Source organism: Ixodes scapularis, unplaced genomic scaffold, assembly GCF_016920785.2.
Source record: "Ixodes scapularis isolate PalLabHiFi unplaced genomic scaffold, ASM1692078v2 PGA_scaffold11__112_contigs__length_91849675, whole genome shotgun sequence".
NCBI classification, from domain to species: Eukaryota; Metazoa; Arthropoda; class Arachnida; order Ixodida; family Ixodidae; genus Ixodes; species Ixodes scapularis.
The window spans coordinates 2,682,596-2,696,056 of record NW_024609837.1 but is presented as its reverse complement, the minus strand read 5'-3'; positions in this window follow the sequence as shown (position 1 = coordinate 2,696,056).

Genomic DNA, 13,461 nt, shown 5'->3' with positions numbered 1-13,461 from the left:
TCAACTGTACCTTATTTCACGGTGATAAGGGCCATTTTTCGCATTCGTAATCACCTTTATATCGCTGTCACCCGGGCGAACAATGCTGAGCCACTGCGTTAGCTGATATTTTTCCTACTGTGTATCCTCAGAGCACGTTTCAGGCCCCAGTATTCAGCTAGACAAGGATGGCAGCGCGGAGAAGGCGATTATTAGAATAGTCAGTGCGACAACGTATACCGCAGAACGAAATGACAGTGACGTCATTGGGACGCCTAAATAACGTAAAAGGTGGCACGTAATATCCTCTTTGCCGCAAACATTGTTTTGCGCATCATGGTGTGCATCCTAGAAAATTCTCGCATGTGCTTCCGGAAGCTTATGATCCACGTATGCCTGTTGTTTGGACGTATTACGTTTTTACCTACACATTTTCTGTTGACTACTACGCAGGATAATTGTCATCCGGTTGATAATATCCGAAAGAGCAACACTGGAACACGTATGTAACCAATAATTATGCGAAATTTAATACTTTGTTCCCTATTTTAATTTAGAGACTGTTTATTTAGCGTACTACCAACTACTGATAGACTCTCAGAAGCTATGGTTGAGTGCCACGGAGTCTGAAAGAGTTTAGCTTTTTTTCGGATGTTATAGTTTTCATTACGAGATATTGTTTTGAATTATTTTACAATAATGCATCATTTAAAGGACATACTCGAAAGCCTCCTTTCTACGCTCTAGAGTCTAGATTCTCGTTCCTAGCTTTGAAGAAGACAGTTTATCAAAATCTAGTACACATTATTTCAGAGACTCAGCCTGAATGTCGCCTTTACCATGAAGCTTTTCTTTTAGCTTATTTGGAACGCCATGCTCAGAGAAAACTGTAGTTTAACGGTAGAAAATGTGTAACATACTATTCTTTAGTGAGGTCGTATCGCAGGTAGCGTCAGCAGCTCGAGCAGCAGCCTTCGTCTAATAAACAATCGTCCTTCCTCAGCCTTAAAAGTGCTACAACTACGGTTGTTGCATGTAACTTCGAAAGGCAAGGGCTGCACGCAGTTTGTGACTTCCTCGTAGAAACTGACGGCACATGAAGCTATGGAGCCCGCCCGATTTTTAGTACATACACAAATATATCAGAAGATAGTTTAGCAATCCATGATTATGTAGGTTTTCATTTGGATGTGTGTACAATTAAATATTTATGATATAGGAATAGATGAACATGTTTAAATTGTCCATGCATGTAAAGTGGTGTCTGTATTGAACAAAATGTTTATTTGCATTGTTTTTTCTTTTATGTTTGAATTGTTATTGAGGAGCCGCACGGTGGGGTAAGTTTTAACGCCTAGATAGGTTTAGTTAAAAATTAAAAATTTTTTTTTTCTTTTTTAAGGGAAAGAAGATAATAGTGGGTTAGACGCAGGAGCGCTTTTCGCTAACATCACTTGATTGATCAAACGCTTTAACATAGTAGTAATTTTAAGATGTTTGCCACTGTAATGTACCGAGGCGTGGTAGTTACACTACTTGATTATAGTTACTAGCAGAATAATTTTACAGCCGCCACTTTAGAGAGGGGGGCTGTTTACTTAGAAACATGAAGAGGTCAGCCTGGAGAACTATGTAGTTACGACTTCAAAAGCCAAACGAAAACGAAAAAAAGGGGAGAGGCAAGTGTAGGCGTTTTGAACAGTAAGTTGATAAACCCTACTTCAAAAGAACTTTACTACATAAGATCAGGTTTGATCTCATGACAACGTAAGTAAGTTAAATTGTACCTTCAAGACTTGGAAGGTATAAATATCTAAGCGACAGCACAGACACGCGAAGCGCGCCTTAGAATCGAAAGCAGGGATTGCGCAATATTGATGCTCTCTAGTGAAAGCAAAGATCTTTGGAGACGATCAATATAATGTTTTGTTGTGTTTTTTCTTTTTCTTGATAATGACATAGGCATCTGAGTTTCCTCCGTGCGTTTAAATATTTAATGCAGAGAAAAACCAGACTCGGCTGTACATCCTTCTTAAACATTAAGAGTACGTACCTTAAGATAAAACAACGTGACTATTTTTGAGGGAAGAACATGCAACGTGTTTACTGGGTGTTACCAAGAGTGCCAGCAGTAAAACAATTCATGGTGTATACTGCATTCCAAACAACGGCTTCTGTCCTTTGTCATGTTGAGCATTCGTGCTTGTGGCGTGTGTCTCTGTGGCGCTTTTTAAACCCGAGAAATATTACGCTGTGCGGGGGGTCTGTAAGTAGTAGGAAACATTTGAAGAGTTTTCCCTCAGTTTCCTTAAAATTAACTCGACTGCCCAATAATATTACGGACAATGCTGGGCAATATGCTGGACTGCGAGCGAGCCATTGCTTAAGGTATGGTAAAACATTTCAAGAGAGATGGCTCAACTACAGCAACTTTCTAGTGACATAAAAGAAAAGTGTTCACCTATGTCAGAGAAGGAATACTTGAGTTCAACATTGAGGTGGAAAAATAGATGATGAAGTTATCGAGCAGTTACTGGTAGTTCAAACAATATTATGTGAAGGTTTCACCGCAATCGATCTACTTCTACGGAGAAACCAACCTCCTCTGTTTGGACATTACCGGGGCGCGTACATGTGTTGCATTTGGCGCATGCGTGACGCCGCCATAACTTCAGTTCACAAGGTACAGACGGCCGCGCATGCGAGGGCGTGTGTCGTCACGTGCTCCACGCACGCAGAGATCCAGCAGGGTTGTCGCACGTACAGAAAGACTCAAGTTACCTCGATGCGTTGCGGCAGCGGTCGCGCAGTCAAACTGGCTGGTGAGATCGGTCCTTTCTCACACACACAAACAAACAAACACACACACAAAATACACCCGCGCACACACATACACACACACACTCACGCACACAAAATAGCTCTTATGAATTTGTGTTTTCCACTAATCAAATCTGAACCACAGGTTAAAATATTTTGAATGTTTATTAGGTAACCTTTTAAGAGAAACGCCACCAAAGTCAATTCCTGTCCAGCAACCTTTCCGGCGTCTTTCCATGTTTGCAGCTTGATTCTGACGTCTTGGAAGGAACCCATTTCAAGGTTGGCCACCTCATGTGAAATTTTGTTTCGCCTTAAGCACGGCTTAAGAAAGTCCAGTTTGCCTATCTTAAATCTTAACCTGGCATTAACGCCTCGGTAGTCAAATTTACGCCGCCATTTTAGTTTATTTACATATCTATTTCATCCTTAAAGCCCTTACGGTACACGCCGACTTAGTTTTATGTTACCGCAAAGAAAGTTGTGTTATTTGACGACAAGTATAGTAATTGGATTGAGACAGAAAAAATAAATGGGGCCGTGGTGGGTATGTTACACTTAAAAATGCTACCTGATACATCGTATTTTGAAACTAAAAAATATAAAAAAGTAAGATGGAGTCAGACTTTTACAATAATCATTACATGTAATGAACTCGAACCAAATCATTTAGTTTTTGTGTACTTTTAAAATCATTTGAGTACCATCATTCGGTATTAATCACTAATGTAATCTAATTTAGTTTGGATGTATTAAATGAATTGTAACCGAAACCACTTTTTTAGAGTGTTTTTTTTTTACCAAGAAGCCCTCGAACCGAACCTTAGAAAGAAGGATTGTTTTCCAAAATTTGTAGATTAAGTGGTTTTTAGTTGCGTAATTTTAAACAAACAATGGACAGTAGAAAAAAGGAACCGGTTTCAAACCGACAGAAAAATTGTTGTTTCGAAAATATGAAGTATTCGAAAAACTAACGGTTACTTTTTCAAGTAACGGCCAATTACTCTTCTTCTCAAGTGATCTAATTGAACAAATTTTAACGAAGAAATATTTGTAATTGTAATTTATTACTTTTTTAAAGTAACGTTTTTAAGACTTGATTGAGCGTTCTGAAATAGATTGTGCGAAGAGACGAGAAAAAAAGTGAAACAAAAGTTCTAAATTTCAAATGACACGCAGTCGCAACAACAAAAACAGCAAAATAAACAATAGCACCGAAAGATATGCAATACTTTAAAACATTTGCTAAAAGGGCGCTTCACAATAAAGCTTAAGGGAAAGAGTTAGTCTTCAGCCAAGTATTGATTCTCCTCGACTGATTGTGTGTTACTGTGGTACAGATAAACGTCCGACATACCAACTGCACTCAGACAAGGTCACTTTACTTATACAGGTGCTCAGAACCTTGAATTTTTAAAACCTTATTCTCCTTCGAATTCCGGATGTATATTACAAGATGGACAAAATAACTTCGATAAACATCAGGAAAAAAAGCGAACACGAAAATAGAAACGAGATTCAGACGCAAGAGCTGTTGCGTTTGTGTTTCATTCTTTTTTTCATGTTTATTCTTTACGGATCTTTTACCAACAGACTCGTTTTTAATGTTAACTTGAAAACTTCTACCAAAACAAGTTTAATTCTAAGAGAGGAGGCTTAGAGAGTCGGAAGATAAAATGCCTTAAAATGGAGTTTGCGCTCTAAACCGTAAATGGGTAATTTGACCAGTAAAGCAAAACTGAAAGCGTTTACGTCCCTCATACAAAGTTAGACATCTCATGCCACCCATCACTTTATGAAGAATTATTCGTACCACGAACAATCTTCCGTCAGAACACCCTACCAGCACACACAGCCACCCAAGATGATGCAGCAAGATCTCGTGAACTCATTTGCAGTGATAATATTAACTAGTTTATTTTGTCTTGCCAAGTTAAGTGAATTTTTTTATATTTATATTATCGACCATTTTAGTTTGTTTTTGTGTATTTTGTTTTGCACGCACGATTGAAAATTTTCCCTTAAAATAGTTTTTTTTCTTTTGTATTTTGTGCACTCCCCCGTCCCTCATGTGCTACCTTCCTTTGAAAGCGTTCGGGTTATAATAAAAAATATACATATAATACTTGCGCCACGCGGTAGTCATTGCTCAACGTGAGTCCGATCATGGGAGATACTAATCCACAATGAAGTTGAAGATACGGTGATCGAACACGTTAATGATTTTGCGTTTCTACAAAGATAGTTCTTACTCCCCGTGGATGGAGCTACGCCGGGTTTTCACACATAATCTAGGATTTCCTTCTTTTAGCAGGAATACTTGATTGTCATACGCGTTCGAATTGTTCAAAAGCGATGAAACTTCCGGACACCATTGCAGTGTGTCATTTATGAACTAGTATGTAAAAATAATAACGTGTAGCCGACGTATACCATCTGGCGCAAGGAGAGGCCGATGCACGAAAACGAAGTGATGATTAGGAATGTTTCCTTCGCAAAATGCGAGACGCCGGGGAGAACAGACAAGAATGTAATGAATTGGAGACAGGAGGTGGTAGCTTATGGGGCAAACGAAGGAAGCGCTCTCTAACGGGGAGACGGAAGAACCCGAGAACATGTCTACGATTAATACGCCTTGCTCTCAGAATGCATGCTTACCACTGGGTCACTCGAGGCCATTTATTTTTCTTGTTTTATCCATTGTTGCATAAAAGAAAATTTTCAGTCTATGCGCAGTATTGCAACCAGTTGAAACAGGAACTACGTTAAGATTCGTGTTCAGAGTACATATATAGCTGTGAGTCCTCCTCTTATTTTACTTTTATTGCCATAATTCTTGGTCATCGACAAAATCTGTTCTCTTTCTCCCTCGAGCTGTTCTCGAACCGTGGTTGTGTTCGGTGACTTGATATAATTGTGTTTATCCACGCAAAAAGCACGTTTTCTCACTTGCATGATACCCCGTACTTGTAGTCTCCTTTCAGTTACCTTTTGCGTATTTGTATTATCCATCTAAGCCACGCCTATCTTGGAATTCACTCAAGCTCTATATTTTTATTGCTTTGTTTTCCTTCGCTTTGGTCGTTGGCGACATATATTCATACTGAATTTGTTATTGTTTATTATAACTCTTTATGTTGTTATGTCCCATTAGCTGAGCTGTAGGCAGGGCAGAATTTCTGTCGGTCATCATGCCTTTATTTGTGATCACTGCCCTAAAAGAGAACCGCGAAGTCAGTAAAGAAACACATCTCTTGACGGCATGTCACGTGACCCTAAAGCCGGCATCGCACTGCTCATACATAAAAGAAAAAGACCGTCTGCAAACACGAGTCACCGCAATGTCCGTGGTTCGAATGCCCCGTGCCAAGTTCCCTTTTTGAACTTATGGCCATGCGGCATTCGAAGCACGGATCTCGTGATGACTTGCGTTCGAATCTGTGCTGCAGGCTGTCTTTTGTAGAATGTATAAGCAGTGACGAAAATAATTCCTGGAGACGGGGATTATTTTCGTCATTCTTGTCCAGCTTGCTTGGGCCTTTGCATTTAATTGCAGTATAAGTATAAGCAGTGTTTTTGACGTCTTAAACGGCAGAGCCCAACCCATCTTTTTTTACGGTTGTTTCAGCCGCCTTAGTTCTGTATGAAGGAGACATTGAAAAAGTCTCGCAGCATTGGTCCGTATTAATAAAAAAATAGCGTACGTTCTAGTTATTTTTAGGGCCGAGCAAATATTGTACCCGGTTTAGAACGCTTACGTTGGGTTGTAAGCAAGCTCTAACGCGTCGCGCTCGTACGCGATGAAACGAGGGCCCACCGACAGAAGTCCAACGCTTCCTAGAGCATTTGAAACTCATCGTCGAGAATAGCTTCACGCTGCCGGCTGTTACATTAATTTCTTTGGCAGAGTCGCTCCGTGTGATACAACCTTCATCATTTCCAACCCAGTCACGTGGCTGCGGTGAACATTGGCGGCTCGACCTGGCAATCGAACGCGTGACAACTTGCAGTGAACACAAAATGAGAAGTTTAAATATTCTTTTTTTTTTATTTCCTAAAACAGTTATTTAGTGAAGCTAGCAAAAAAAAAAAAAAAAAAGGCACAGAAGTTTTATGTGATATGAACCCCAGTGATTCTGTTTACACTTCGGTTCACCTGAACTGCGAACGCAGCTAAATCTACGAGCAGGGTGTCGAACCGGAACCGAACCGAACCGAAAACCGGAACAGAACCGTTATTTTTAGCCGAACCGGAACTGAACCGAACCGAAATCGTCGCCGCCATCTTGGAACTGAACCGGAACCGAACCGAAAACAAATATAACGGTAACCGGTTCAAAACGGTTCAAGGTAATTTATTATTTTATTTTTTGCTAGTATCACAAAATGAACATATGGGAATAAAAAATTGACGGCTGTATTTCTATCTATTGCTCAAATTATCATATACAGAATGGCAACGTATGGTAAATTGTGGGTTTTCGTGGCGCTTTTGTATTGGCACTATGATTAACCATGTGTCACGTTGTCACGTGACGTCATGGTGTCAATACATGTTGTCAAATAATGTCACGTGACCTCGTGACGTCACGTGACTCACTGCGTCAACTCGCTTTAATTTGAGGAAGTCACTACATGCATTAGCCTTGTTGACAGCGTGACGTAACATGACATCACGATTTTTCACCGAGTCACGTGACACCGTGAAGTAAGCGGTTTTCATAACACCTAGTCGAGTGCACGGGTTCTTGACAGTCAGCATCGTCAATCATTCGGGTAAGGGCTCATGTCAATTAGATATGATAATAGCCCAACTCTAAAAATATCTGAAGCTCAGCCCAAGCTTTTGCTTTCCAAACCATAGCCACCTAGGGCATTACTATGATGAACACTGACTGTATATAATTAGCGTCAGATCACGCGGCCGCTTGTTCAAATTGCGAGTTGAGGAGGGGATCGACAGCTGTCTTTTTCCTTTATTTTTTCTGCATCTGCTATTGCGCGGAGAGTGAAACTAATGCATATTTTTGCAAGCTATAAACGTGAGGGGTTACTTCTTAGCAGTATTTATTGAAAGTACAAAAATATGTTGCGAGACCAATTTTACATCATTGTGGCACCCAAACATTTTTTCGTTGCTGCTGAACTGCATCCGAAAGATGTCACCGAGAATAGAAGTATTGAAATGACTAAATGCGACTTATTAATATGACGTTCGATAGAACTACATGTGTATACGGAACGAATACTTTAAAACATATTTTAGTGACTTCAGAGGGTCAGCCGAACCATGGCAGTCGCTGTAAGTCTCACTCGAGCGTCGTTCTCAAGTTACTGCCCAAGTTTCAACCACCTCTGTATTTTGCTTAAAGAAGCTATTAAAAGGTACCTATACATCACTAAATTCTACTCAGGATTACTCCCTAACGTTAATAACTGATTGAACTTGGCTTTGCTTTTCTTTTTTAAACTAGGCAATGGCAGTCGCCAAGAAGTTAGAGAAATATGAGCATCGTTCATCCCCTCAACTCGGAGCCAGAAGCGGCCACGTGGCCTGGTGCCTGTCTTATTCCGCCAACGTTAATCATACCCCCGCGCTGGGGTTGGAAAGGAAGAAAACGCGTGCTGGAGCTCCGGGCATTGTTAGAGTTCGGCTATTCTCATTACCGCAGTGGTTGGACACGAGCCACTACCCAAGTGTCCACCGAGGCATTGGTTGTTACGAGCCGAAGTCCAGTGCTCACGCAGTGCTCTTGTCCAATCCATGAGCCGCGCTCGACTGTCGTGAGGCGGGTGGGTTTAATCCCACAATTACGTCATCAATATTTGCGAAGGCTAGACTAAAAGAAATAGTCTCATTTTTGGCCTCGCAATTTCACCGCGACAAAGAAGCTTCTAAATCAGTGGCGGCCTTTGCGAGTATACTTGGGTCAGACTAGGACCAGTACGCCTCTGCAAAGTCATGAACATTCCAACCCGATATCGTTTTATGACCCCTTTAAACTTCACGGGGTGCAAAATAAAAGCAGTGAAGGGTTGCTGTTAACAAGTGAAAACTAATATTGTCGAATTAGCACACACGAACGGAGGGGACAATTTCTGAGGAATACCATCAATCAGCCTTTCCACTCCGGTGAAGAAGGAAGACCAGCGAAGCTGTACTATGGTGGAAATGGAGTAACTGCCGGCCGCAAGTCGGCAAGCCAGAGTGGAAAGGCTGGAGATGTTGCCGCCATCTATGCGCGACGGCGGCAACCAGATGACCGGCAAGCCGGTTGTCTGGTTGCTGTCGTCACTTGTAGATGTCGGTAGCTGTCCAGAGTTTATTGTCGTCATTTGTTTGCTGACGGACACGATACTGGGGCAACTAGCCCTTAATAGCCCCGCTGTAAAAAGAAGTGTGTGTGTGTGTGTGTGTGTGTGTGCGCGCGCGCGTGCGTGTGTGTGGGGGAGAGGGGGTTAATTTTAAAAACCTACTGTGTTGTAAAGGTTCCTCTTCCCCGCATCTTTGGCGCAGACCAAAAAGCGCTAGCCGGGAAACTACTTTGTGTGCAAGAGGCTCTTGCCAAATAGCACGTTTTTGTCTTTCCAGAGGCTCGCGCCGTTCCTCACGACGATCCACTAAGAATAGTAATGCGTGATATTAAAATACTTGGCTTTCACTGAGCTTGAAGGTTATGCAGCATGCATTTTGCGCCATCGAATTCGATTTTCTCAGCAGGACGAAATCACAATGACTACAGCCTATAGTGTGATGACGTCACTTGCATACCATGTTAAACAGTTAAGCTTTCTGGTGAAATGTGATGTTTGCAAAACAGGCAATACATGTCCTAATTGTAGATTAGTGCAATTTTTATAGCAGTCTCGCGATGATATAAGGCAGCCTAGAGAAATGTTAGCGCGCATGGCTATTCTAGCTTAGGGTTCTAAAGTGAGGGCCAAAACAAGTGCAGGTAAAACCGAATATAACATTAGCCTCCCGAGGCAGTATTTGGCGAAGTTTCGAGCTCATGGAAGCTGATAAAATGTGATTTATACTAAGATTTTAAGAATATTTGTCTGTCCTTCGCCCTATTTATGTAAAATTATAAATTTCATTGCGTGCATTTTTCCGCATATCTTTTTGCAGCAGGCCGTTAAGTAAGGGATTGTTTAGAAAAATTACATTAATTATCTCTCTATTTTCGAACATTTCATGCATTTGACTTCCAATCTATTATGTGAGCACAGAGCCCTTTTTGGCGTACCCTGAAACCCGATGTTTCACACTGCCAATCAGCAAACAGAAAAACACTTTTATGCAGACTCCACAGCTCGCGTAGCTTCGAGTATCGTCCTTCCGCGTCGGTCTCAAGCGGTTATGGGAACTTTATAAAGTAAAATTTATTGATTGTTATAAAAATATATTTAATAACTAACTGAATATTTGACAACATAAATAAGTGGCCGACCAACCTAAGGCAATGCCCCCCAAATTATCTGAAAATTGTTCTGCCAATCTTTTCCGTCGTTTCTATCCTCGACAGCCACGTATGGGACAGCCTTACACACATTCCTGATTTTGAAGCTAATTTAGATAACTATGTGTTCCTCACACATATAACTTCTCAAGCATATAGAAGTCTGTTATCGCTCTTTTATGTGGGGAACATTACTTTTATGTGTCTGTGGACCGGACAAAAACAAAGTAAACAAGGGCGCGCGGCGGAACTTTGACGATTACGCACGCAAACCGTCAGAAAGTGTCCAATTAAGTAGCTGCCATGTCGAGTAGAACGTGAAATACTATTGTGTTTTACTTAACAAAAAATAATTTTGGAGGATTGTGATTAAAACATGACATGTAATGCGAATTAAAGTTCGCCTTTAAAAGTGGAACGCCATAGCCTTAACAGGTCTCGTTTACATCGCACTCTCATTTGCCACGAAAGCGTGACTCGCGTGGCCTAATCAAAAGCGTCTGACTCGCAACCGAAGGGTCGTGGGTTCATATCCCACCTAAAATTCTTAATTTTTTTATTTAAGGCAAAGGAATTACTTTAAAAAGTAAAATCACTTGAGACATACGGCGAACTTTAATTCGCATTACATGTCATGTTTTAATCACTCTCATTACACGCGTGATGTTACGTTTCACATGAGCATTGTGGATTGTTTGAAATTCTTGCGTGAGGGCATGTAGCTCTGACGTCATCACCCTATCGACCAACCAAGATTTTCTAGTCACGCCACCGACATTTGGTTTTCTGCGACATGAGCTCCTTAACACTACCGCGTTAAAATCATCGATTAGCAAGGGTGATGCCCATTCGCAAATTAAATTGAACGGCATCTTGTCAAGAACAAACCTCAACAGCCAGGCTATGCCAGCTTCTCCTGTATAAGAAAATGTTCATTTGGACAAGCGCTATTTTGGTCCAGATTCGATCGGAGTGCGAAGGTGTGTATAGATTAGGGTGAACAATTGCGATTACTCCTTGCTGCATGATTAGTCGCATGCACGCGGTACTGAGTGTAAACAATGTTTGGTTAGATCAACAAGCAGTTTGATTGCGGCTCGGTGTTCCTATAAAAGATTGTCCAAAAGGAATTATTCTAAAACTGTTGGGACATTTTGAAAATTTCATTGCTTTTAGCTAAGTTGTGTCGTCATCTTATACATATATTGTGAAGTGTATTTCGTAAACAATATCTGGTAATATATATGGCCACGAGGTGCTCATTTTATAATTTTATGTGATATATTTAATTCCTTGGTTCAAAGACACAATCACAATTTCAACTTTAATACTGCGACATAAAGTTTATCAATCACGGGTTTTTTGGGCGACCTACCACACTTCGCGACAATATTTTATACTGTGTAAATAAATTCGCTTGAACTTTAGAATTTTACTTAAACAGGAAGAAAGGACACAAAAATGCAGTATAGTTCTAAATTTCAAGCCGATCTATTTCCAGATGTACCAACAAGCTCACCTCTTCACTCTTGTACCTAAGCATTTTAATTCAGGTTAAATATGTGTTACTGGTAAACAAAGGGATGTCGAGTCGTATGAACACGACGTTATGTGCGTTAATGGAGATTTTCTTCTACTCTTGCGTCAAAATTAAATAACTGAATTTCACATTTTGGTACCTAAAAACAAAAGTAAATTGCACGGACGATCGAGGATGCTCAAGCGTTAATCGTTTTACGGCGTAAATAGTGTATATGTCCAGAAGAACGTGGAAAATATATTCTCAATTTAGCGGTTCAAACCGGTTCGAACCGGTTCGAACCGTTATTTTTGGCTCCCCGGAACTGAACCGGAACCGAACCGAAAGCCGTGAACCCGAACCGGAACCGAACCGATAAAAATTTCGGTTCGACACTCTGTCTACGAGCCCGTTGGACCTATCAAACAGCGTCAAAAGTGCAACGTCATTGTGTTCATCATGTTTCCATACGTGTCTTACTATGGCTGAGGCAATAATGTAATGGGAATGCTCAGTGACTTGCGTTTTTAGTATGTGCTCGTGTTTGCATGTGCTCGTGCCTTCAACTGCGGACAAGAATATGACGAAACGATGCATAACAATGTATAATGATGCATAACACGTATAACATGTATAACGATGTATATCTTGATTTTCTTTAATTATTATTCTCCGTCGATAACAAGTTTAAACCCTTTATGTGTATTTTCACACACTTAACTTACCAAAGCAGAAGAGATAAAGATCAATAATAAAGAAAACGTAAAACATAAAACATAAAACAGTTTTATGACTTTCTGGCTACCTGCTTTCCCTTCTTCGAATTTTTTGTTCACTTTCTTTGCTTTTTGTTTTTAGAATCTAAACCGGATGGCCTGTATTTTTGTGTCATAAAGTTTGTCATTTCTAGATACTGGCTATAAGACTCCCTTTTCTTTATCGGTATAATTCTCCTGCCTCTTTCACCGACTTCTCGTTCCGTTAATCGGATGTGCCGTCGGTCAGACCTCAAAACCGATTTAGCAAAAACATTACAGCCGAAAATTAGTAACGTAAAATTTAGGACCAATGCGTACTAAGCGAACAGACGACACACGCCACGAAAGTTTCTCGTTTAAGAATAGTTTTTTTGAAGACCCGAGAAATATTTCTGCAGTGCTGCGTAACCGCAAACGCCTTTTTTTCATTTTTTTTATTTGGCTAATTGATTATCTTTATACACCAAATACAGCTTCAAACCATTATGGAGTTTCTAAACCGAGCAGCGGAGTTTGGTTTTGATATATTGCCTCCTTTTCAAGGCCACTAGAGCGGCTACTCTTTATTCCGTGTTATAGACTTCGTTTTGCAGAAAGTCCGAACTCACCCAACAATACGAATCTGATGGAAACAATCAGTCAGCACCACATATGCCTCGTCACGGCACCCCTAGGCTCTGTGCGTTGGATATCACCGACTAAATCGATCACGCAGAGCAAAGGTGCCCTGATCCTGTGCTTTGTGTTTCGTGTGTGATTGCTTTAGCCGGTAATAGCAGGCACATGTAAACGGACAGTGCAGTGACAATACACTTTTTGTGCCGCTCATACTTAGGTTGAGATTCTGTATGGTACATAGAACAGAGAGTCGCGGTCATTGTGACCATGAACCTAGGCGAACAACATGAACGCATACAGTCCA